The sequence below is a fragment of the Ranitomeya variabilis genome, chromosome 5 (genome assembly GCF_051348905.1).
Source record: "Ranitomeya variabilis isolate aRanVar5 chromosome 5, aRanVar5.hap1, whole genome shotgun sequence".
Lineage (NCBI taxonomy): Eukaryota > Metazoa > Chordata > Amphibia > Anura > Dendrobatidae > Ranitomeya > Ranitomeya variabilis.
Window position 1 is genome coordinate 634,124,753 of NC_135236.1, and position 27,111 is coordinate 634,151,863.

Consider the following 27,111-nt stretch of genomic DNA (forward strand, 5'->3'; position numbering starts at 1 on the left):
TGTATAACTCATACATACACTCTGGTTCTGGGTCTGAAACCGGCGAATCCTCAGGGCACAGAATGCGAGTGCTGAGGAGATTCATAAGTCTGCAGTTACACAGAGTAATTGCAGACTTATCGATTTGGCTCGGACAACCCCTTTAAATGCATGTGTTTCTGGCAAAAAATAATTTTTGCAGTTGGGTTTCATTAAAAATGTGGCATTGTTTGGCTTTCGTAGGTTCTTTATTTCTCTGCTCGCTCAACTTTAATGTGGTCTGTGGAAATAAATCAACTGAGAGGAAAACAGTCAGGTAAAAGAGTTATAAACTCTCCTGTTAGACCGACAGAATGAGTTCACTGACAGATTCTCAGTTATCTCATTCTGCAGCCAGCAATAGGCTGTAGAAGTGCAACATTTTTAATGAATAAAAATTGTTAGCCTAAAAAACAAGCATTTATGTTAGAAAAGAAAATTCTTTCCTAAAGTTGGACAAGTAGTTTGTCTCCCATTACAAGGCCTACTTTACATTCAGTCTATAACTTTTCCAAACAATAGATAGAAATCTAAGGAAATACTGCTGAAAGTGTGAAATATATATAGAACGGTAAATTTAAAAAAAACACAAAAGTCAAAACATAGAGACTTATTACAGATCAAATTTAGAGGTGGGAAGCCGCAAAATGAAATCTAGCGGATATATGATATTAAGAAGCGAATGACTGAAAATCAGCAATGATGATGCCACTCAGAGGTCAGGAGTGTTGAGTTAATAATTCACACTATGTAAGCACTAATGCTGGGGATTGTAGACAAGGAGAAGTCAACTACAAGATCGGACTCATCCCTCCATCTAAAAGGTGTTTAGTAACAACAGTATGGAGCTTCTACCGAAAGTGCCGAGACCCGGGGACCATATTAATCACGTTCTGCTTAGATTCATAGTAAACACCATTCGTAGTCCGGGAAAAAGACAATAGGAATACAAAAAATTGCAGTTCCAATAGGAAATATAATGGAAATTCATGAATATGGATTAAAAAGTGCTAGATTTTCCACAACGGACAATTTTCTTTGGAAACTTTGATTATATTGCTGAGTTTAGATCCAGCTGGTGATAACAAGAGATCACTGCTCTACGGGAATCTTTGAGCCCAGCACTTTGATCACTGTTGAAAACGAACACAGGAGCTGGAAACCCCCTGAATGGGAAAAATCAAATATTCATAAGGTTTCTAAGACGGTTCCACTGCTTTGTGCCTTATAGATCCTCGATGTAAATAATGGCTCACGTATATTGTAATGACCAGGTTGGGCGCATTGAAGGTTCAAACAGAGATTCTTTATATCAAACATGTATTAGGTATTCGGTAGCTCAACTTATTTATGGAGCATATAATAACTCTAAACTATATCCCATATACAAATATATAATAGCCCTAAAGTATAAAACAGATAATGATAGCAAAATATACAACTTCAGACTTGGGGGTTTCATCTTTGAATCAACAGAAAATTTCATAGAAATAATTTTTGAGATATAAAAATAATGATATCTTATACAGTATGTTCAGGATGGGTCATTTATATGGATACACCTGGGTGGGCCTTGTATGTGGATACACCTAAATAAAATGGGAATGGTTGGTGATATCAACTTCCTGTTTGTGGCACATTAGTATGTGGGAGGGGGAAATCTTTTCAAAATGGGTGGTGACAATGGCGGCCATTTTGAAGTTGGCCATTTTGGATGCAACTTTATAAACGGCCCACCCAGGTGTATCCATATAAATGGCCCACCCTGTAGACTATAAATTGTTTAAATATACAAAAAAATGATTTTTCTTTAAATTTAATATTTTTTTCAAATATGTATTTTGGTAAAATGAGTGCAATTTTATATATATATTTTTTAATTCAATAGTTATAATTGTGTTCTGCTACTGAACTTTATAAGGATTTTTCATGATTTTTTAGATAATAATCATAAATGTTTGTCCAAGATAATACCTAGCACTTCAAGGTATACATGTAGATTAGTGTTGAGCGACACCTTCCGATATGCAAAGGTATCGGTATCGGATTGGATCGGCCGATACCCAAAAAATATCGGATATCGCCGATACCGACACCCGATACCAATGCATATCAATGGGACACAAAATATCGGAATGGTTCCCAGGGTCTGAAGGAGAGGAAACTCTCCTTCAGGCCCTGGGATCCATATTCATGTATAAAATAAATAATAAAAATAAAAAATATTGATATACTCACCCCTCGGACGGCCCCTGGCTCTCACCGGTCCAAGCGTCTGCCTCCGTTCATAAGAATGCAGAGTGAAGGACCTTCGATGACGTCGCCACTTGTGATTGGTCGCGTGACCACTCATGTGACCGCTCACATGACCAATCACAAGCCGCGACATCATCGCAGGCCCTACACTCACTGCATTCTTAGGAACGGAGGCTGCCGGTTACATCGCTAAGGTCCAGGGTCCGCCGGAGGGGTGAGTATATCCATATTTTTTATTTTTATTCTTTATTTTTTACATGAATATGGATCCCAGGGCCTGAAGGAGAGTCTCCTCTCCTCCAGACCCTGGGAACCATACACTGGGAACTTCCGATTCCGATTTCCGATATCACAAAAATATCGGAACTCGGTATCGGAATTCCGATACAGCAAATATCGGCCGATACCCGATACTTGCGTTATCGGAATGCTCAACACTAATGTAGATATAAAAACACATGTGATGCTATATGATCCAGAAAAACTTAAGGTAGTTAACTTTTTTTTTATCAAAAAGCATAAAATTGATCCAACCATGACAAGGAATACGCTGAACTAAATGTTTCTTATTTGCCCAAACAGGCCTTATATTAATTGTGGAATAGATAGGAACCAGGTTTAGCTAGTAATGAAACCTTGTTGGAAAGGATGGATAGATAAGGGTGCACAGCTCAGGTACACTTCCCACAATAAAAGCTACAAATAATGTCACGTGACCCCTGGGAATTGTTACACTGACATTGCGGGAACGGCACTGTTTTTGGATCTGAGCATACACTGCTTATTTTAAATGGAGGCTTGAAATGATTAGTCTGGGGTTGTCCAGTAGTGGACAACCCCTTTAAGTTTGTTCTTTATATCATATATGGTATACAGTTAGCTATTGTGCAAAGAGGAGAAACGTCATTCTCAGGCTTCTTAGAACTGTTGTTACTTCTATTGTAGCATGATTTTGAAGACATTTCACCTTCTTCATTGTCAACACAACTTTGCACTAATTGCCATAGCAGCACAATGAAGTCCAAACCAAGTGGAGCCTTCTCGTGAGAAAATAAATGTCCTGTACCTGCAATCCAAACACCCTAATCTTTTGCTAATAAAAACACAGGAGCCCTCCATGTCTGAGGTGCCATCCCGACCAGCAATCTGCAAGTAAGGTTCCACCCTACGCTGATTACACTCTGAAAGCAGCAGAAGTCCTGGCTCCAATTATTCTCTATGAGACTGCCAGAGTCAGTCCAGAACAATCTCCTGCAGTCTCTTAGAGAATTAAAGGAGCATAGATGTGCATGCTTTGCCCATTTTCCTTCCGTATGGGGTATGTTCTTTAAATAGGTGGGGGTACCAGTGGTCAAATACAGAAATTTATCTTCTGTTTTATGCAGATTTTAAAAGATTACTTGTATAAATGTAAAGAACTCTTTAATTTACATGGTCATTTTCTCAAGTCACATTCTATGTAAATGCACATTTGGACTTGGATAAACAACTCATTGATAGCCCAATGATCAGGATAACTGTGAAATGTGAATGGGTTGAGACACTGAAAAGTGTATCCAAAAGTGCTCATTCATCGTGTATTAAATCACTTAGAAGAAGAAAAAAATTGTTGATTAATTTTCAAAAATTGTGTAATATAAATTGTTCATCAATTAGAGCTGGAAAAATGGAGGATTGGAAATTCAATCCTAAATAGGCATGGCATTCAGTGATTAGTTGATTGTTCAGTTGTAGTTGGGACTTTCGAACAAGTTGCTACTTGTTAAGACGGCCAAAGCACATTTACGCTAGTAACTGTCATGATCTCCATGGCCAGAGAACTAGCATAAGCCTCTATAGGAACAAGCTCTTGGAAGATGTAACTATACTGACCATGAACTAAACCTACCGCATCATCTAGAAGTAGCCAGGTAGCATGTCCTACTTTTTATCCCTATATGCCCAGCGCCGGCCGGAGAACTAAATAATGCTAGCAGAGGGAAATATAAGACCTGACTCACCTCTAGAGAAATGCCCAAAAAAAGGAGACAGAGGCCCCCCACATATATTGGCGGTGATTTTAGAAGAAATAACAAACGCAGCAGGAAAATAGTTTTAGCAAATTTGAGGTCCGCTTTCTAGATAGCAGAAGACAGAAAGCATACTTTCATGGTCAGTAGAAAACCCTAACAAAACACATCCAGAAATTACTTTAGGACTCTGGCATTAACTCATAATACCAGAGTGGCAATTCCTGATCAACAAGAGCTTTCCAGACACAGTAACGAAACTGCAGCTGTGAACTGGAACCAAAATACAAAACAAAACATGGACGAATGTCCAACTTATCTAGTAGATGTCTGGGAGCAGGAACAAGCACAGAGAGGCTTCTGATAACATTGTTGACCGGCAAGCATCTAACAGAGAAGCCAGGTTATATAGCGACACCCAGATCTAATCAGAACAGGTGAACAGGGAAGATGATGTCACAAGTTCAATTCCACCAGTAGCCACCGGGGGAGCCCAGAATCCAAATTCACAACAGTACCCCCCCCTCAAGGAGGGGGCACCGAACCCTCACCAGAACCACCAGGGCGATCAGGATGGGCCCTATGAAAGGCACGAACCAGATCAGAGGCATGAACATCAGATGCAGTGACCCAAGAATTATCCTCCTGGCCATATCCCTTCCACTTGACCAGATACTGGAGTCTCCGTCTGGAAACACGGGAGTCTAGGATTTTTTCCACAACGTACTCCAACTCACCCTCAACCAACACCGGAGCAGGAGGCTCAACGGAAGGCACAACCGGTGCCTCATACCTGCGCAATAACGACCGATGAAAAACGTTATGAATAGAAAAGGATGCAGGGAGGTCCAAACGGAAGGAAACAGGGTTAAGAATCTCCAATATTTTATACGGACCGATGAACCGAGGCTTAAACTTAGGAGATGAGACCCTCATAGGGACAAAACGAGAAGACAACCACACCAAATCTCCAACACAAAGCCGAGGACCAACACGACGGTGACGGTTGGCAAAAAGCTGAGTCTTCTCCTGGGACAACTTTAAATTGTCCATCACCTGCCCCCAGATATGATGCAATCTCTCCACCACCGCATCCACTCCAGGACAATCCGAGGATTCCATCTGACCGGAGGAAAATATCATGCATAAAGGACTGGAAGACTGAAGGGGCATTAGAAAGACCAAAAGGCATCACCAAATACTCAAAGTGGCCCTCGGGCGTATTAAATGCGGTTTTCCACTCATCCCCCTGCCTGATCCGCACCAAATTATACGCCCCACGGAGATCAATCTTAGAGAACCACTTGGCCCCCTTTATGCGAGCAAACAAATCAGTCAGCAACGGCAATGGGTATTGATATTTAACCGTGATTTTATTCAAAAGCCGATAATCAATACATGGTCTCAAAGAGCCGTCTTTTTTTGACACAAAGAAAAAACCGGCTCCTAAGGGAGATGACGATGGACGAATATGTCCCTTTTCCAAGGACTCCTTTATATATTCTCGCATAGCAGTATGTTCAGGCACAGACAGATTAAATAAACGACCCTTTGGGTATTTACTACCCGGAATTAAATCTATAGCACAATCGCACTCACGGTGCGGAGGTAGTGAACCCAGCTTGGGTTCTTCAAAGACGTCACGATAATCAGACAGGAACTCAGGGATTTCAGAGGGAATAGATGATGAAATGGACACCAAAGGTACGTCCCCATGAGTCCCCTTACATCCCCAGCTCAACACAGACATAGCTCTCCAGTCAAGGACTGGGTTGTGAGACTGCAGCCATGGCAATCCCAGCACCAAATCATCATGTAGATTATACAGCACCAGAAAACGAATAGTCTCCTGGTGATCCGGATTAATACACATAGTCACTTGTGTCCAGTATTGTGGTTTATTATTAGCCAATGGGGTGGAGTCAATCCCCTTCAGAGGAATAAGAGTTTCCAAAGGCTCTAAATCATACCCACAACGATTGGCAAAGGACCAATCCATAAGACTCAAAGCGGCGCCAGAGTCGATATAGGCGTCAGTAGTAATAGATGACAAAGAGCAAATCAGGGTCACAGACAAAATAAATTTAGACTGTAAAGTGCCAATGGAAACGGATTTATCAAGCTTTTTAGTACGCTTAGAGCATGCTGATATAACATGAGTAGAATCCCCACAATAGAAACACAACCCATTTTTCCGTCTAAAATTCTGCCGCTCGCTTCTGGACAGAATTCTATCACACTGCATGCTTTCTGGCGTCTTCTCAGTGGACACCGCCAGATGGTGCACTGGTTTGCGCTCCCGCAGACGCCTATCGATCTGAATGGCCATTGTCATGGACTCATTCAGACCCGCAGGCACAGGGAACCCCACCATAACATCCTTAATGGCATCAGAGAGACCCTCTCTGAAAGTAGCCGCCAAGGCACACTCATTCCACTGAGTAAGCACAGACCATTTACGGAATCTTTGGCAGTAAATTTCAGCTTCATCTTGCCCCTGCGATAGGGACATCAAAGTTTTTTCTGCCTGAAGTTCCAAATGAGGTTCCTCATACAGCAAGCCCAAGGCCAAAAAAAACGCATCCACATTGCGCAACGCAGGATCCCCTGGTGCCAATGCAAAAGCCCAGTCTTGAGGGTCGCCCCGGAGCAAGGAAATCACAATCCCAACCTGCTGTGCAGGGTCTCCAGCAGAACGAGATTTCAGGGACAAAAATAGCTTACAATTATTTCTAAAATTCTGAAAGCTAGATCTATTCCCTGAGAAGAATTCCGGCAAAGGAATTCTCGGCTCAGATACCGGAGCATGAATAATAAAATCTTGCAAATTTTGTACTTTCGTGGTGAGGTTATTCAAACCTGCAGTTACACTCTGAAGATCCATTATTAACAGGTGAACACAAAGCCATTCAAAGATTATAAGGAGAGAGAAAAAAAAAAAAGACTGCAGCATAGACAGACTGGCAAGTGATCCAATTAAGAGCACAGAGAAAAAAAAAAAAAAAAAAAAAAAAAAAAAAACTCTCAGCAGACTTCTTATTTCTCTCCTTTCTCAGCCAAGGATTTTAACCCTTTAGTGGGCCGGTCAAACTGTCATGATCTCCATGGCCAGAGAACTAGCATAAGCCTCTATAGGAACAAGCTCTTGGAAGATGTAACTATACTGACCATGAACTAAACCTACCGCATCATCTAGAAGTAGCCAGGTAGCATGTCCTACTTTTTATCCCTATATGCCCAGCGCCGGCCGGAGAACTAAATAATGCTAGCAGAGGGAAATATAAGACCTGACTCACCTCTAGAGAAATGCCCAAAAAAAGGAGACAGAGGCCCCCCACATATATTGGCGGTGATTTTAGAAGAAATAACAAACGCAGCAGGAAAATAGTTTTAGCAAATTTGAGGTCCGCTTTCTAGATAGCAGAAGACAGAAAGCATACTTTCATGGTCAGTAGAAAACCCTAACAAAACACATCCAGAAATTACTTTAGGACTCTGGCATTAACTCATAATACCAGAGTGGCAATTCCTGATCAACAAGAGCTTTCCAGACACAGTAACGAAACTGCAGCTGTGAACTGGAACCAAAATACAAAACAAAACATGGACGAATGTCCAACTTATCTAGTAGATGTCTGGGAGCAGGAACAAGCACAGAGAGGCTTCTGATAACATTGTTGACCGGCAAGCATCTAACAGAGAAGCCAGGTTATATAGCGACACCCAGATCTAATCAGAACAGGTGAACAGGGAAGATGATGTCACAAGTTCAATTCCACCAGTAGCCACCGGGGGAGCCCAGAATCCAAATTCACAACAAGTAACGTACAAACCAAGAAGACAAATATCTGAATCTGACAGGCCCCTGTTCAGGCTAGGAAAGGGCCTTCTCTGACCCTGGTCTGTCATTTCCTGACCCTAAAATAACACAGTGACGCCCCCACTCATTCGCGGCTTACCCTGAAAATACTCAGCAGCTCTTAAGATCACTAAAATAGCAATTTCCTAAGGAATAAAGGAATCACACACAAAAAAATGCAACCAACATTAACTACACAGCTAAGTGAATGAATCCAACAAAGACTATCACCAGCAAGCAACACCAGCAGGGAAGGTTATTTAAAGCTGCACCCAAAAGGTGATGGGACAAGCAAACTGAGTAAATTAAAAACACCTGTTACTCAAAACAAAGATAACAGAACTAAAATACCAAAAAAAGGTGAATCTCCTGTGGCTCAGTGGGAAGAGACGCCGACCACAGAATGCAGAATCTAGCGTTTGAATCTAGAGTAAAAAACAAAAAAAGTTGCAGTCTGTAGTCCTGAAGCATGTCAATGTGAAATATCTGAAATATGAATAGCAATACGGCTTCTGGATACTAGGAAAAAAATTAGACACTGAGCACATAATTTGGCCAATTCATGCATGCCCATCAACCAACAACAAGGTGGTCTCAAAACTGATGGGTTCTAATGTGTCTAATGTGAATACCTCTCTAAGTCTGAAGTCTGAATTCCTGGGTAGATGTGAAAACCTCTCTACCAAGTCAGATTTTATGGATAGGTAGGACCTTGCTGCAAGTAAAATCCAGCACATGCTGGAGGGCGGAGTGCTCGGTCATTGAATCCAGAGCCGCGGCATCACTGTTCATGTAAAACCGTGAAAATGATTAACAAACGTTCTATTGCTTATTCGATTACATTTTCTTTGCATGGTATCAATAGAAATCTTTTGGTAAAAAACTTCATGAATTCGTGTGTTGGAAAAAAATAGTATGACGTGGGATTTTAATGTTGAACGCACCTACACTTAAGATTATGTCTGTTTCATCACAGTGCAAAATGTCCTATGTTACAATAGTCATCCTGTATGAACACTTCTCTGACATGGTTTGCTGGTTGTGAGATCTGATCGTATCGTTCATCATTTAAATGATTATCTGATCTGGTAAAAGAATCCTACTGAAATGAGACTACTACTCTCAGAGTGAGGACTGAGAAATGTAAGCTGACAGCTAATAACTATATGTTCTTCTTCTAGATGGAGCATACTCATATCGATGTCACTTAGAAGTGATGCAAGATTAGAATTGACATTTCCAATCATCCGCTTTGACGGATATTGATCTTGCAGTTCATATTGTGCTGCATTGTCAGCATTCAGGTAGGAAGGTAGAGAGAATATCACTGCGCAGCAAAAACACTACGCAGCTCGTAGAAACCCTTCATAGATAGGGGAAATTGCATTTATGCATAGTATGATGGGATAAGTATCTCTTCTCTGATATGAAAGTGTGTGTTATCTACTTAATGCATTTTTTGTGTGTGTGTGCAATGAGTGTAATGCATAAAATAAAGAATAATTTCAAGTGCTCTAAATTAATGTGCAGCTTTGTGGCATATGATTGGTATCTACAGTAATAGCTAAAACATTGAATATTTTTTTTTAAATACATTGCTAAATTTCTCTCGTCTCTCAGTTACAGCCTGTGCTGTAGACCAGAGCTATAATCACAATTCTGCTGGTTGCTTTGAAAAACAACTGACAGGAAGAACAGTACATTAGTATGCTCCAATTGTTATTTTTTTGTATATTTTCTCATGTCCAATATTCACTCTGTATTAGATATAGCGGTGGATAGTATTGCATTGGGTATTACACCCTTCATCAGGCATAAAGATGATGTGTTGTAAACAGACTGTGGTATAAACTCTCGTCTTCATTTCTTTCTTTACGTATAGTGATGGGTGACCATAAGGGTGAGCACTGCTGACCACAAGAGCTTTCGCTCTACAGTAGAAAGAGACTTACTCAATGATTCTGGAGATGGAATACAACTCTGCCATACAAACTGTGCCTCACTGGGAACTAGTGATGAGTGAGTGTACTCGTTGCTTGGGTTTTCCCGAGCACGCTCGGGTGACATCCGAGTATTTATGGCTACTCGGAGATTTAGTTTTCATCGCGGCCACTGAATGATTTACAGCTACTGGACAGCTTGATTACATGTGGGGATTCCCTAGCAACCAGGCAACCCCCACATGTACTCAGCCTGGCTAGTAGCTGTAAATCATTCAGCTGCCGTGATGAAAACTAAATCTCCGAGCCATCATAAATACTCAGAGGTCACCCGAACGTGCTCGGGAAAACTCGAGCAACGAGTACACTTACTCATCACTACTGGGAACCACTGATCTGTGATGGCCTCGGTACTGACCACCACTGTACAAGGTATGATAATCCCCTAGCTGTCACAACTCCCAGGGAGGCCCTAATAACAATGCAAATTGATATTAGCCTGTCCTATGATGCTTAAGCAGTCTGGGAAATGATTCCAGGAAGTTTTGTTTTGCCAACCATGATTCAAATTTCAAAATGTTTGAACTTGCACAAAACCACAAATTTAAGGAAAACCGACTTAACCTTGATCACATATCCTTATGACTGGAAGATGATGTATTAGATTGCAGATAGTACAAACTTAATTAGTCTAAGTCTCTTTTCGCATATATTTTCTGTCCATCTTTTGACAAGGACACAAGAATATAGGAGACAGACACTTTTTATTATTATTATTATTATTCATTTTTATAGCGCCATTTATTCCATGGCACTTTACATGTGAAGTACGGGGCAAATATAGACAAACACATTAAACATGAGCAAAAACAAGGCACATAGGTACATAAGGAGGGAGGACCCTGCCCGCGAGGGCTCACAGTCTGCAGGGGATGGGTGATGATACACTAGGAGAGGGTAGAGCTGGTTGTGCGGCGGTTCAGTAGGTTCAGGATCACTGCAGGCTGTAGGCTTGTCGGAAGAGGTGAGTCTTCAGGCTCTTTTTGAAAGTTTCTATGGTAGGCGAGAGTCTGATGTGCTGGGGTAGAGAGTTCCAGAGTATGGGGGAAGCACGGGAGAAGTCTTGGATGCGGTTGTGGGAAGAAGAGATGAGGGGGGAGTAGAGAAGGAGGTCTTGAGAGGATCGGAGGTTGTGTGTTGGTAGGTACCGCGAGATCATGTCACAGATGTATGGAGGAGATAGGTTGTGGATGGCTTTGTAGGTCATTGTGAGGGTTTTGAACTGGAGTCTCTGGGCGATAGGAAGCCAGTGAAGGGCTTGGCATAGGGGAGAGGCTGGGGAATAGCGGGGAGACAGGTAGATTAGTCGAGCAGCAGAGTGTAGGATGGATTGGAGTGGTGCCAGAGTGCTAGAGGGGAGTCCAGAGAGTAGGAGGTTGCAGTAGTCGAGGCGGGAGATGATAAGGGCATGCACTAGTGTTTTTGCGGTGTCGCGGTCAAGGAATGCGCGGATCCGGGAAATGCTTTTGAGTTTGAGGCGGCAGGAGGAGGCAAGGGCTTGGATATGTGGCTTGAAAGAGAGGGCAGAGTCGAGGATCACCCCGAGGCACCGGGCGTGTGGGACTGGGGAAAGTGAGCAGCCATTGACATTGATGGATAGGTTGGGTGGAGGGGTAGAGTGAGATGGGGGAAAGATGATGAATTCTGTTTTGTCCATGTTCAGTTGTAGAAAGCGAGCAGAAAAGAAGGCTGAAATTGCAGACAGACAGTGCGGGATTTTGGTAAGTAAGGAGGTGAGGTCAGGTCCGGATAGGTAGATCTGCGTGTCGTCGGCATAGAGATGGTACTGCATACCGTGGGATTCTATGAGCTGTCCCAGACCGAAGGTGTAGATGGAGAAGAGAAGGGGTCCTAGAACAGAGCCTTGAGGAACACCGACTGACAAGGGGCGAGGTGAGGAGGTGGTGTGGCGGAGGGAGACACTGAATGTCCGATCTGTCAGATATGATGAGATCCAGGAAAGGGCCAAGTCTGTGATGCCAAGAGATGAGAGGATTTGTAGCAGAAGGGAGTGGTCCACAGTGTCAAAGGCAGAAGACAGGTCCAGGAGAAGGAGGACAGAGTAGTGTTGCTTGCTCCTGGCAGTTAGTAGGTCATTGGTGACTTTAGTTAGGGCAGTTTCAGTTGAGTGATGGGAACGGAAGCCAGATTGTAATCGATCAAAGAGGGAGCAGGAGGAGAGGTGAGAGGACAATTCAAGATGGACGTGTTGCTCCAGCAATTTAGAGGCATAAGGAAGAAGAGATATCGGGCGACAGCTAGACACAGAGGATGGGTCGAGGGAGGGCTTTTTGAGGATGGGTGTGATCTTGGCGTGCTTGAAGGATGAGGGGAAGACACCTGTTGTGAGTGAGAGGTTGAAGAGGTGCGTTAGGGTTGGGATGAAGACCGTGGAAAGGTTAGGGATGAGGTGGGATGGGAGCGGGTCGAGCGTGCAGGTGGTGAGGTGTGATCTTGACAGGAGGGTGGAGAGCTGATCTTCTGTCATGGTGGAGAAGCTGGTTTTGGAGGAGCAGGGGTGAGCAGCTAAGAGGGGCAGTGGGCGCTGTGGGCCAAAGCTTTCTCTGATCGTACCGATCTTCTGTTTAAAGAAAGAGGCAAAGTCTTCAGCAGAAATGAGAGGGGAGGGAGGGGGTGCTGGGGGATGGAGTAGAGAATTGAAAGTGTTGAAAAGCTGTTTAGGGTTGTGAGACAGGGAGGATATGAGAGATGAGAAGTAAGTTTGTTTTGCGGCAGTGAGCGCGGACTTGAAGCTGGCGAGGGACTGCTTGTATGCGGTGAAGTGGTCAGCAGAGCGGGATCGCTTCCATTTCTGCTCAGCGATCCTGGAAGCCCGTCTCAGTTCTTTAGTCAGGCTGGTCAGCCAGGGCTGCCTGTTGATTTCAGAAAAAAAAGCGCTAAATGAAGTCCATTTGAACCATTTCTAGATCCATTTGTCATGCTGTGATGCTCTTCGATAAGGAAGGGGGACCTCAATATCTCTGGGCTTGGGTGATGTTAGTCCAATTTGTGTGTGTGAGGGGTTTAACTACTATTGAAATAATATGAGCACTTTTAGTCTGAGTTACCCGTAGGGGGCGTGACCACTTAAAGTGCATGAAAGGTCTAATTAACACGAAATTTGGCCCTGACTGGCAAGTTTTGTTAGTCTTTTTATGCTGTGATTCAGTTGCAAGACTGCACAATTCTCCATGACAGGCATAGTTAATTCTTTTTTTATTTTATAAGGCTACGATGGAAATGCCTCTCCCTCTAGGCTTCTCATTAATCAGAGTCATCACTTCCCACCGTTAAAAAAAAAATCTTGTAGGGAAAAAAAATGTTCTAATGAAAAACATCTGTCATATCCTTCGTATTTAAACATAATCCGAACGTCTCATAAAGCTCGGCACAGTATATTAACTGAAGAAGAGATACTATTTCATTTCTCATGAATGAAGTCAGAAATAAAATTTTCTGTCACTACCCTCATCAAGTCATAAGCCTCCTCATACATCTTTTCACAAAATGTCGTTAGACTTTTAAGCACAATTGGAAAAATCTGGTTATTAAATAGCAATTGCACTGGTGGTAAGTCAATGTGTGCCGGGGTTTCGGTATCTGAGAATAATGAGAACATTTAGGAGCACATTTCTGATCTTCCAAATCATTTGCTCTCTTTTACACCCTGATAGTATACTTAGCGCTACCGGCTGTGGCTACATGGAGTCAGGATCGTCATTACAAGTCTCAGATCTATTACAGGACATTACATTTTGAGTTTATTGACCAGAATTAAGAATACATTTCCTGAAAAAAAAAGTACTACTTTCCCTTGAAGTCACCATGTACAGTCTCAGTTTATCGCTTTGTATAAAAATTGCTAAATATCAATGATCTAGCTTTAAATTGAAATTTTCATTAGAAAACGACTTATTGTTTTATTCAGGCTTTGGTGTTGAAATATATTTTTTTTACAAATTTTGATAAAGTTTTTTTTTTTTTTTCAAATATTGAAAAAAAATCGTAAACCTTGCAATTTTCACACTGTCCACAAGGCCGAATATTTAGCCCATATTATCTGTTCTTCTCAGCTGCCACTTGGACATAAACAGTAATGGACTGACTCTGCTCCTACTAAGTTGTTTGGGGGACAGAGGAGTAGTTGGGGGATCGGCACAAACACATCTGGGTGGGTCCTTAATGACGACCTATCGGTAGGATTTTGGTAAGTAAAGTGCATGGCCATATTGGTGCTGTAATGCTGATTAAAATGATACCTGTGTTAAGGTTACTTAAACATCTCTATTTATTTGGTATCATACTGTGTATGGGTGGCTGTGGGGGTCACTATACTGTGTAGGGGTCTCTTGGTGTATTAGGAGACATTATTACTTTTAGGGGCACTCAAACAATACTATATTAAAAAATATTAAATGTTCAATTGACACTTAATAGGCATCATCACATTATAGGGACTAATGGGGTATTACAACCATCAAAGGGGCACACAGTGAGCATTATTATTTTCTATGGGGCAAAATATGAGCACTATTACTTTTTAGAGTACTGTGGTATGCATTATCCTGAAAAACACCAAGAACAGCACTGTTGTCGATCCACAGAGCAAGTAAAATTAACCCCTTAGCGTCCAATAACGGATATATCCAACATTGGACACCTCACCCTGTATGCTGCGGGCTCTGGCAATGATCCCGTACCTTTTTCGGCACATGACAGCTGATCTGGTCAGCTGACATGTGCGACTCACATATTAACCATACTCCTTTATGGAATGTACCAAAAAAGGACAAAAAGTGAAGTAAACAATTTCAATAAAATTAATATTTATTAATACAATTTCTAAAAATAATTAATTATATAATAAAACAGACAGTACAATGGGACCTCCAAAATATATAGGGGAAGGAAAGATGGCCAGCAACCAATGTGACAATAATTTATGACAGAAAAAACAGTCTAATACTGCCCCCGGAAGAAGCATTTGTGCGAAACGGCGCTTGTCAGGCGAGGGGGACGTATCACCAGCAGCACAATGATACATTCCATAAAGGACTATGGTTATTATGTGCTATTGAAGTGATTTTGGCCTGCTATTAAATAAGGACTATGGGAATAATATGTGCCACTAACAGCTGTGGGTGGAATCGCGATCCACCCGCAGCTATTCACAAGTTAAATGTTGCTGTCAATCTCTGACAGCGGAATTTAAAATGCCCTCGCAGGAAGCGCGTCACTAACCCCGCCCATCGGCGCCAGTGTCACATTATTGGGGTCACTGATGGGATGGCATGACAACCCAGGGTTCGCATGAGACCCTTGTAGTTGTCACTGCCGGATCGTAACGAGCGCCGCTCAGTGATTGGCTCTCGTAGCAAGTGAGGATTTCTGATACACAGAGCAGAGCCCTGCTGTGTGTGGCATAAGCTATCGGAAAATCACAGCTTCTAGTCTCCAGACTATTGAAGCAAGTAAACAGTACAAAAAAAGTTTTTTAAAATATTAAAAAATAAAAAATATAAAAGCTCAAATCATCCCCATTCAAAATTAAAATAATTAAAAAAAACAAAAGCACATATTTGGTATCGCAGCTTTTAGAGTAGCCCGATCTATCAATACATAAAAAGAATTAATCCAATCAGTAAACAGTGTAACGAGAAAAAAAAATAACTCCAGAATTATGATTTTATTGGTTGCTGCAGCATTGCAATACAAATGCAATAACGAGCGATCAAAAGATTGTATATACATCAATATGGTAACAATAGAAACATCAGATCACAAAAGTAAGTCCTCACCCAGCCCCAAGTCCCAAAAAATGAAGACGCTACTCGTCTCAGAAAACGGCGACATTTTTCTTTTTCACCACGTGAATAAAAAAGACATGTTTGGTATGTACGAACTCGTAATGATCTGGAATACCACTATGGCAGGTCAGTTTTAACATTTAGTGAACCTTTTAAAAAATAAAAAACAATTATGGAATTGCACTTTTTTTGCAATTTCATCGTACTTTGAATTTATTTCTTGCTTTCCAGCACACGATAAGGTAAAATCAATGGTGCAGTAACGGACTTGTGCTAACATAAATAATGCATGCACAGTATATGCTAATAAACTGCGCTTGAAAAAACGAATTATGACAATCCATCTACAAGAGCCCTTTTAATTCCTTTACATGTAGATAGAGAAGAGCCATTGTTACGTGCATCAAAAAAATGCATTAATGAAATAATAACTATCTTCTTTTACAAGCACAATCTGTCTTGTTTATTTGTTGATTTCCTGCATTATGATTATATAGCGTTTTTTTCTGGGCTTTTAATTACTGAACGTTTAGCTTTGTCTTTGTGCTAAGATGCTTCGAATGTAGAGGTGTTCTTAGTCTTAATTGTTTCCCACTGTTATTATTGAAATGGCTTCATGATTACGGAATCTGGGTTATTGTCATCTCTCGAAGCCGCTCGCTATTAGTTGGAGTTCGAAAAGAAGAAGCTAATAATAGGTAGAGAACAAATGGCTGTAATTATTAAATGGTAACAACAGGGAACGTTTCAGACAATGATGGCTTTTCAAATTATTTAATGCGGGTTTAGAATAGTTAAATTCTCTAAAATATTTGCACGGTATTTGTTCCTCCTCCATGAAAGAACAAAGACTGTCACACAAAATATGTAATATTCATCATTAGAATTAACATTTCAAACCAAAGATGGGTTCTCAGGGCCACCCTGATCTGATACAGGTGGAGATTAATTTTTGAGTCTTAAAGGAAGCCTGCTAGTACGGGCACTCAGTAAATCCTTGGCGTGGCCCAAAAGTTCGTGCACCTTCACACATACTTTTTTCCCATCTATATCAGCCCTTCTCTTAAAGAACTAGATGCAAGGCAAGCAGTTGGGATGGTTCATTGATCTGTTTGGCCACACCAAAGTTTCACTGAGCACCACTTCTTGGTTTGAACAGTCATCGAGTGCCGTCACGGTCCACTTGCTATCAATAGGGACCCCTATGTAGAGGTGCTGATTTTTACTGAAAGGACTCTGATAGTTGTGGTCCTTATGATTGAAAAACATTTTGTGCATTTGCACTCAACCGTACAGACGTTCATCTATGCCAGATTATAGATACGTCAGTAAAGGCAATCTGTCAGAAGGATCAACCCTTCTAAGTAGTCTATATGGATATGCAGGTCATAGGAAGCTGAATAAACTGATTTTTAAAATTTTATTTGTTTATTTAATTTACTCTTATATAGGGTCATTAATGCCACAGCACTTTACATATATTATCATTAGTGATGGGCGAGCACTAAAATGCTCGGGTGCTCATTGCTCGGTTCGAGCAAATTGGAATACTCGAGTACTCGGCCAGAACAAGGAGCCCAATGTAAGTCTATGGGAGACCCATAGAGACAGGCTTTTTTCTGTGTGGTCGCTGCAAGGCCTGTGCTAATTGTGTTAAGGCTAGGATGTTTACTAATTTTGATGGCTCTAAGAGCTTTGACATTAGAAAATTCATCACCTGCTCAACGAAATGGGTTATCTACCAGTCTACGTGCCCATGTGGTAAGGCCTATATAGGCCTTACCACTAGAGAATTGAAAATCCATGTTCGAGAACACCATCGAGATATTGCCAAAGCAAAAACGATAGAGGATATTTCAACCCTGAAAACCATCCCCCGACACTACAAGAAATTCCATGACTGTGATCCATACCTCATGAAAGTGAAAGGCATTGATGTAGTCACTTTGGGACCAAGAGGGGGCGACCTGGGTAAGGTTCCTGCTCAGGTCGAAAGCAGATGGATTTATAGACTGGGCACTTTGGCCCCGCAAGGTCTAAATGAAAATCTAGGATTTAGTGCCTTTTTGTAATTGAAGTTAGGTATAGGTCTGGGAGTGTACAAAATTCGGAATATAACATATACTTTCTTTATTTGGTTGTTACATCGGTTGTAGTCTTAGACGGTGGGTTTTTCCATAGTTTGTTTTAGTTGTTTATTTAGGTCAAATTTTAATCATTGTTTGTTTATTTAGGTTTTGCTTCGGTCATATGTGTGGACAGCATCAATTCCGGGTTATGTACTTCAAGCTGCCATTCAGTCATTATATGGAAAATCCCGGTTAGCCGACAACATCTGGGCAAAGGTTCTTACCACCAGTGGAGATATCACTTCTTGTATCCAGAATATTCCTGATTATGATCGTCCAGAAAATACGGACCGAGCCAAGTATTTTCTATGTATATTCGATTAGGGGACTTGCTCTTATGGACATTCATCCATGGTATGAAGATTTTAACAAGTGGATAACATTCGGACAAGAAATTTTATCCGTAGTGGAGATACGATTTCGTATATCCAGGACATTATATTATTTATTTATTTATTTATTTTTTTTTGTAGCATAGAGCTTGTGTGTTGTAATTTTATAGCTATCTGTTTTGAGGATTAGTCTCTTTATGATTGGGGGACATGGATCCAAATATCTTTGGCATTAGTAAATAATTGAGAAGGCCGGGTAACATGAACCCAACCAAATGGGATGAGTAACTTTCATTAGCATGCAGACTGAATAATGTATGTTGTCTAAAGTATGTTTCAATTATGTGATTGTTAGCATTATGCTATATATGCCATGTATGAATATACTGGGTAATCCATTGTATTCGATTGAAATCGATTTTGATGTGGGGAGGCGGAGTTATGTTTAGCCATGTTTGGCAGATTTTGATTTTGTATGGTGTTTATTGCACATTTTTATTAAATACACCTTTTTCACTTTAAAGTTCACAGGTTTATGTTTCACTATCATTACAATCAATAGTAATGTAATTATATAACCAACATAGTTTTTGACGGACACATCTGGTTGGATCTGATGATGATTGACGGTAGCGTAGTTTGCCTCCTATCTGCAGGGGGGGGGAACGTCGTCCTCGATCTCATCTCAGTGAATTATGCCATGAATGGAGTCTGTAGTATTAAAGTTCACGTATATGGGAGCCGATCACACTTATGAGAAAATCTAGATTTGCACTCGGCTCTTCCATACAATTGGTTTATTATATTTACCTTATACATTTCACTTTTCTTTAATTTTTCACTTCACTTCTTATTAGGTATTATTGCTGGGTTTCTTTTATTTGGCACAACGTTAACATATAACATTAACACATAATTGCAATATGCACTACTCTAATATGAGCGATATTGATATTTACTCGTTGCGGCACAATCACTGTTTTGTATCGTCACTTCCGGGTCTATCCGTCACGGTATGTATTGAGAAGAGTGTATTCTGGTCTCCATGGCTGCGTAGTAGTCCGGCTGTGGGGAGGTGTATGAATGACGTAGTATGGGCTCCGCCTGCCTTATCTGGCACGCCATGTATTTAGATAAGTGTATCTTGGTCTCCATGGCTGCGTCTTTGTCTGGTTGTGGGGCGTTGTATAAATGAGGTGAGAAGGGTTCCGCCTCCTATTTGGTTGGTATAATGGATCCGGGGATGCATTATATGCTTTGTACTATACAACAAACAAACAAAAAAAGTGTTATGTCCTGAGATTTTATGATTATCATGTTATGTGGCAGAGGTCAGGATTTTAGGGCAGCTGGTACAGATCGAAATGAGTGGGCGGACACCATATGACATGTATACCCGAGTATTTTTACCGCGATCCCCCCGGGGGTCCTTTTAAGGTCTAAAAACGTCTGAAAATGATGGAAACAGTGCTCAAATGACACAGGGACCTCATGGGGATCGCCCCTGGAAGCATTCCTGACTCCTAGTTCACAGCCTTAATCATTTTTTTTCGAGATTCATGCCATTTTTCCCGATGCTACAAAAAACAATTGAAAACTAAACCAAAACGGGCTTTGCTTGGAAATATGTTAGGTCCATCCTTTGCAGGTTAATGAGTTGCCTGTTAGGCCAAATATTTCACCCCAGACCAAAATGTCTTCTCCCACTTAGGCTTAGTTCAGATGCTGCATTTTGGAAGCGTTTTTCAACTTTAACATTGCTTTCAACCACTACAAATGCATTCACTGGGAAATGTCATTGTAACATTTAACACCCCTAGCTGGCCATGTGGTGTTTGACACATAAGCAGACCCATCTTGTTTCATGTCCGAAGGAGGGACTCTTAAAGTCACAGAGCCTATTTTTACTGGTGCATCATGTGGCATTAATCTTTTTAAAGGGCCATTATGAAACAGTGGGTCTCCTAAGCTGTTGTAGCCTATGCTGTGAGTGGATGGGCTGCCAAAAATTATGACACACCACAATACCCCTTTCATAAGATGTCCAGGAGGGCCTCCTGAAAAAATGTTGCATTGAATGCAAGGCCTGCCCTGCTACCAATTCATATGCCCCCCCCCCCCCTTACGCCTTGGAACCCACATACTATATGGGCCCATGAGAATCCACTTCACAATTTGCATTTTGTGCTCCATACTCCTTTGTTTTATACATTGGCAGGAAGGCGAGCCCTGCTGCATAGTCATATGCACCCCATTAGGCCTTGGAACCCACATACTGGATGGGCCCATGAAAATCCACTCCACAATATGCATTTTGTGCTCCATACTCCTTTGTTTTATACATTGGCAGGAATGCGAGCCCTGCTGCATAGTCATATGCACCACATTAGGCCTTGGAACCCACATACTGGATGGGTCCATGAAAATCCACTTCACAATATGCATTTTGTGCTCCATACTCCTTTGTTTTATGCATTGGCAGGAAGGCGAGCCCTGCTGCATTGTCATGTGCACCCCATTAGGCCTTGGAACCCACATACTGGATGGGCCCAGGAAAATCCACTTCACAATATGCATTTTGTGCTCCATACTCCTTTGTTTTATACATTGGCAGGAAGGTGAGCCCTGCGACATAGTCAGTCATATGCACCCCATTAGGCCTTGGAACCCACATACTGGATGGGTCCATGAAAATCCACTTCACAATATGCATTATGCATTTTGAGCTCCATACTCCTTTGTTTTATGCATTGGCAGGAAGGCGAGCCCTGCTGCATTGTCATGTGAACCCCATTAGGCCTTGGAACCCACATACTGGATGGGCCCATGAAAATCCACTTCATAATATGCATTTTGTGCTCCATACTCCTTTGTTTTATACATTGGCAGGAAGGCGAGCCCTGGGGCATAGTCAGTCATATGCACCCCCTTACGCCTTGGAACCCACATACTATATGGGCCCATGAGAATCCACTTCACAATTTGCATTTTGTGCTCCATACTCCTTTGTTTTATACATTGGCAGGAAGGCGAGCCCTGCTGCATAGTCATATGCACCCCATTAGGCCTTGGAACCCACATACTGGATGGGCCCATGAAAATCCACTCCACAATATGCATTTTGTGCTCCATACTCCTTTGTTTTATACATTGGCAGGAATGCGAGCCCTGCTGCATAGTCATATGCACCACATTAGGCCTTGGAACCCACATACTGGATGGGTCCATGAAAATCCACTTCACAATATGCATTTTGTGCTCCATACTCCTTTGTTTTATGCATTTGCAGGAAGGCGAGCCCTGCTGCATTGTCATGTGCACCCCATTAGGCCTTGGAACCCACATACTGGATGGGCCCAGGAAAATCCACTTCACAATATGCATTTTGTGCTCCATACTCCTTTGTTTTATACATTGGCAGGAAGGTGAGCCCTGCGACATAGTCAGTCATATGCACCCCATTAGGCCTTGGAACCCACATACTGGATGGGTCCATGAAAATCCACTTCACAATATGCATTATGCATTTTGAGCTCCATACTCCTTTGTTTTATGCATTGGCAGGAAGGTGAGCCCTGCTGCATTGTCATGTGAACCCCATTAGGCCTTGGAACCCACATACTGGATGGGCCCATGAAAATCCACTTCATAATATGCATTTTGTGCTCCATACTCCTTTGTTTTATACATTGGCAGGAAGGCGAGCCCTGGGGCATAGTCAGTCATATGCACCCCATTAGGCCTTGGAATCCACATAATGGATGGGCCCATTAAAATCCACTTCACAATATGCATTTTGTACTCCCGTACTCCTTTGTGTTACACATTGGCAGCAAGGCCAGCCCTGCTGCATAGTCAGTCATATTCACCCCATTAGGCCTTGGAACCCACATACTGGATGGGCCCATGCAAATCCACTTCACAATATGCATTTTGTGCTCCACACTCCTTTGTTTTATACATTGGCAGGAAGGCGAGCCCTGCTGCATAGTCAGTCATATGCACCCCATTAGGTCTTGGAATAGTATGATTGAATAGTGTGAGTGCGTACACTTTTGTATGTGTTAACATACACAGGTTAATAAGTACATATAAGGATTAAATAAATATTGTGATTACGTATATATGAAGACTAACTACATACAGTATACTTAGATCATCACCAAGAGGCTTTGGAATATCAGAGAAGCAACACCAAGACAGAGAACCCCTGGGAGATTACCTACACTGCATGGGCATCCCCAATTATGCAGGTATCAGCACACTGTACATGTATAGGTACCCCAGTTTTTGCATCTGTCTTAGTCATGTTTCTCTGGTCTTATAAAGTGAATAACACTATGTAGTAACTCTAGTTTCACCCACACCTTCAAGTGGCCACTTTTCAAGGTTGGATGAAACTGAGATATCATGGAGTCATCAGACATGGGGCCATAAACCCCTGGAAAATAAAAGCCACAAGGATTTAGATCAAACCACTACCGGCATAGTTTCAGTAAATTTTAATGTTTTACAATGACAAACCGCAAACATATAAAGGCTTAGAACTGTTTGTGAAGTGAATAAACAAACATTTATCAAGATTGTGTCACTATGAGCATTGTCTGTCACATATCTAAATGTTTTACAAGAAATGTAGCTATGTGATTGTCTGAATGCATTCGTTATACAGTATTTCAATCTTGTTTACAAATCGCCATTTGTATATTCTCCATTTGTACAGATGAGGCAGATAAAGTTAAGGCTCGCAAGGAGAGAAACTAGTGGACACAGCTATATTTTTAATGAACTACTGCAGCAAAGTAACAGCATTGCTTTATCAAATTTATATGAAGTGTATTGTATCCAATGTTAGCAACCAGGCAACGCAAAAAGGAGCTTTTCAAGTGAGCTCTTTAAGGTACACAAATGTTATGAAGTGTTTGCCAACAAGGATGTGGTTTCACCAATGTGGGATACCTTTTTGAAAAAATAGACTAGTGCCATCACAGCCCCCCTTGACCAAACCCTGGTGATCTAGTGGCAGTTAAACAAGAGACATTGCAAGAGACAGAGTTAAGAAGTAGGCCCAATGGAATGCCATGCCCAATACCCCAATGTGATGTCCTTTTTGGACTGATAAAAATAGTGCCATCACAGCCCTCTAGCCCTACATGCACTGTAAAGACGACATTCACCATGGTGATCTACTGGCAGAAACAGGACAGATTGCAGGAGACCGAGTTAAGAAATAGATCCAATGGAATGCCATGCCCAAGTCCCCAATGTGGTGTCCTTTTTGGACTGATTAAAATAGTGCCATTACAGCCTCTTTGGCCAAAATGCACTGTACAGAGCACGTTGACCCTGGTGATGTAGTGGCAGGTACAGGACAGATTGCAGGAGACCGAGTTAGGAAGTGGGCCCAAAGTAATGTCATGCCCAATTCCCCATGCATGTCAGACTGCTAACAGGCAAGACTTCCGTGTCCTCACCAACAGGACGACTGACCATGCTGTCCTCCTCCTCCTCATCCTCCTCCTCCCTGTCCTCAAGCCATCTCCGCTGAACAGAAGCTAATACAGATGTGTTTGTAGTACCGTCAATAGCGCATGAAAGTAGCTGTTGTTTTTCCTCCTCCTAATTGCCTACCAATCCACGTTGAGAAGACATGAGGCTGGGCTGAGTGTAATCCGCCTGTATGTTTCCTTGCTCCATGTCCTCGTGCTCCGCCTGCAATGCATCCTCTTCGATTGTGAGCAGAGAGGTTTTCAGAATGCTGAGAAGCGGGATGGTGACGCAAATTATGGCGTCATGGCTGCTCACCATCTTGGTGCAGTCCTCAAAGTTTTGGAGGATATAACATAGGTCTGACATCAATGTCCACTCCTGAGGTCTTATTTGTGGAGTCTATGAACATAAGGATGAATGATCTCAGGGAGATCAAAACATCCAACACCGCAGAGAAACCATCACGTGTTTCTCAACGCAGTGATCCAGAACACTGCCCCCATCCCATATGGAAAATATGCAAATGCATGTAGAAAAGCTGCGGAGACACCATCAGGTGTTTCTCAATGCAAGCAATGAATAGCCAGGTCTTTCACCGGGAAGTAACAACCATGGGAAGGGCAGCATCCAATACAGGAAAACCACCTATGCCAAGCATGGTATCCATCCACAGACAGCTGTTTCGGGGTATTTGCCCCTCATCAGTGTGGAGGAGGAAACTGGCTATTAGGAGCAGTGCCTAGTGAAAAGGCTATGAACATAAGGATGAATGACCTCGGGGAGATCAAAACATCCAACACCGCGGAGACACCATCACGTGTTTCTCAATGCAGTGATCCAGAACACTGCCCCCATCCCTTATGGGAAATATGCAAATGCAAATGCTCCTAATAGTCAGTTTCCTACTTTACTCTGATGGGGGGCAAATACCCCCAAACAGCTGTCTGTGGATGGATACCATGTTTTGGCATAGGTGGTTTTCCTTTATTGGATGCTGCCCTTCCCGTGGTTGTTCCTTCCCTGTGAAAGACCTGGCTATTCATTGCTTGCATTGAGAAACACCTGATGGTGTCTCCGCAGCTTTTCTACATGCATTTGCATATTTCCCATAAGGGATGGGGGCAGTGTTCTGGATCACTGCGTTGAGAAACACGTGATGGTGTCTCCGCGGCGTTGGATGTTTTGATCTCCCCGGGGTCATTCATCCTTATGTTAATAGCCTTTTCACTAGGCACTGCTCCTAATAGCCAGTTTCCTACTCCACACTGATGAGGGGCAAATACCCCAAAACAGCTGTCTGTGGATGGATACCATGTTTTGGCATAGGTGGTTTTCCTTTATTGGATGCTGCCCTTCCCGTGGTTGTTCCTTCCCTGTGAAAGACCTGGCTATTCATTGCTTGCGTTGAGAAACATGTGATGGTTTCTCCGGAGCTTTTCTACATGCATTTGCATATTTCCCATAAGGGTTGGGGGCAGTGTTCTGGATCACTGCGTTGAGAAACATGTGATGGTGTCTCTGCGGTGTTGGATGTTTTGATCTCCCCGAGGTCATTCATCCTTATGTTCATAGCCTTTTCACTAGGCACTGCTCCTAATAGCCAGTTTCCTGTTGTGAATTCTGCTCTTGGACTCCCTCCGGTGGTTGTTGGTGGTAGTGCAGTTGTCTTGGGGGTTGTAATCCTGGGCAGGTGTTTCTGCTGATTTTAGCTCTATTAGGTATTTAGGTGTGCAGGATCCATGAGTCCTCGCCAGTTGTCCATTGTACTTGGAGGGATTGCATCTCTCTCTGGCTCCTCATGCCCTGCTGCCAATTCAGCTAAGATAAGTGTCTGTTTTTTTGTCTCTGTGCACACATGCAGTGTGCTTTGCAATTCAGTGCAATTTTTTTTTTTTTTTTCCAGCTTAGACTTTGTTTGGATTTTTCAGTCATGCTGGATTCTCAGGAGATGCAGATATACTTTATATGTCTTTAGTTAGATGTAGTATATTTGTATTATCTGCTGTGGATATTTTTAGGATTTTAATACTGACCGCTTAGAATTCTGTCCTATCCTTTTCTGTTTAGCTAGAAGTGCCTCTTTTGCTAAATCCTGTTTTTCTGCCTGCTTGTGTTTTTCCTCTTATACTCACAGTCAATATTTGTGGGGGGCTGCCTATCCTCTGGGGTTCTGCTCTGAGGAAAGATAGAATTCCCATTTCCCTCTATAGGGGTATTTAGTCCTCCGGCTGTGTCGAGGTGTCTAGGACGTGTTAGGTACATCCCACGGCTACTTCTAGTTGCGGTGTTAGTTTAGGGTTTGCGGTCAGTATAGGTACCACCTACTCCTGAGAAAGTCTCTCATGCGGCTCCAAGGTCACCGGATCATAACAGTACAACTGGCCAACAATGAGTTAAATGCATCTCAGAAGAAGGGAAGAAAGAGCCTTTTTTTTTTTCTGTAGCCTGCTTTGTCTTTTCTTCCCTCTTTTCCTCTGGGTGACTGAGGAGTTTTGTGCTAGCATGGATGTTCAGGGATTAGTTTCTCGTATAGACCAGCTTGCTGCTAGGGTACAGGGTATTTCTGATTATATTGTTCAGACTCCGCATTTAGAGCCTAGGATTCCTACTCCTGATTTGTTTTTTGGGGACAGGTCCAAATTTTTGAGTTTTAAAAACAATTGTAAACTGTTTTTTGCTCTGAAGCCTCGTTCCTCTGGTGATCCCATTCAGCAGGTTAAAATTGTCATCTCCCTGCTGCGTGGCGACCCTCAGGATTGGGCATTTTCCCTGGAATCTGGGAATCCGGCCTTGCATAATGTAGATGCCTTTTTTCAGGCTCTAGGATTATTATATGATGAACCAAATTCTGTGGATCAAGCGGAGAAGACCTTGTTGGCCTTGGCTCAGGGTCAAGAAGCGGCAGAATTATATTGTCAGAAATTTAGAAAATGGTCTGTGCTGACTAAATGGAATGAGGATGCTTTGGCGGCAATTTTCAGAAAGGGTCTTTCTGAATCTGTTAAAGATGTTATGGTGGGGTTTCCCACGCCTGTTGGTCTGAGTGATTCTATGTCTCTGGCCATTCATATTTATCGGCGCTTGCGGGAGCGCAGAACTGTGCACGCTTAGGCGTTGTCCTCAGAGCAGATGCCTGAGCCTATGCAGTGTGATAGGATTCTGTCTAGAACGGAACAACAAGGATTCAGATGTCAGAATAGGTTGTGTTTTT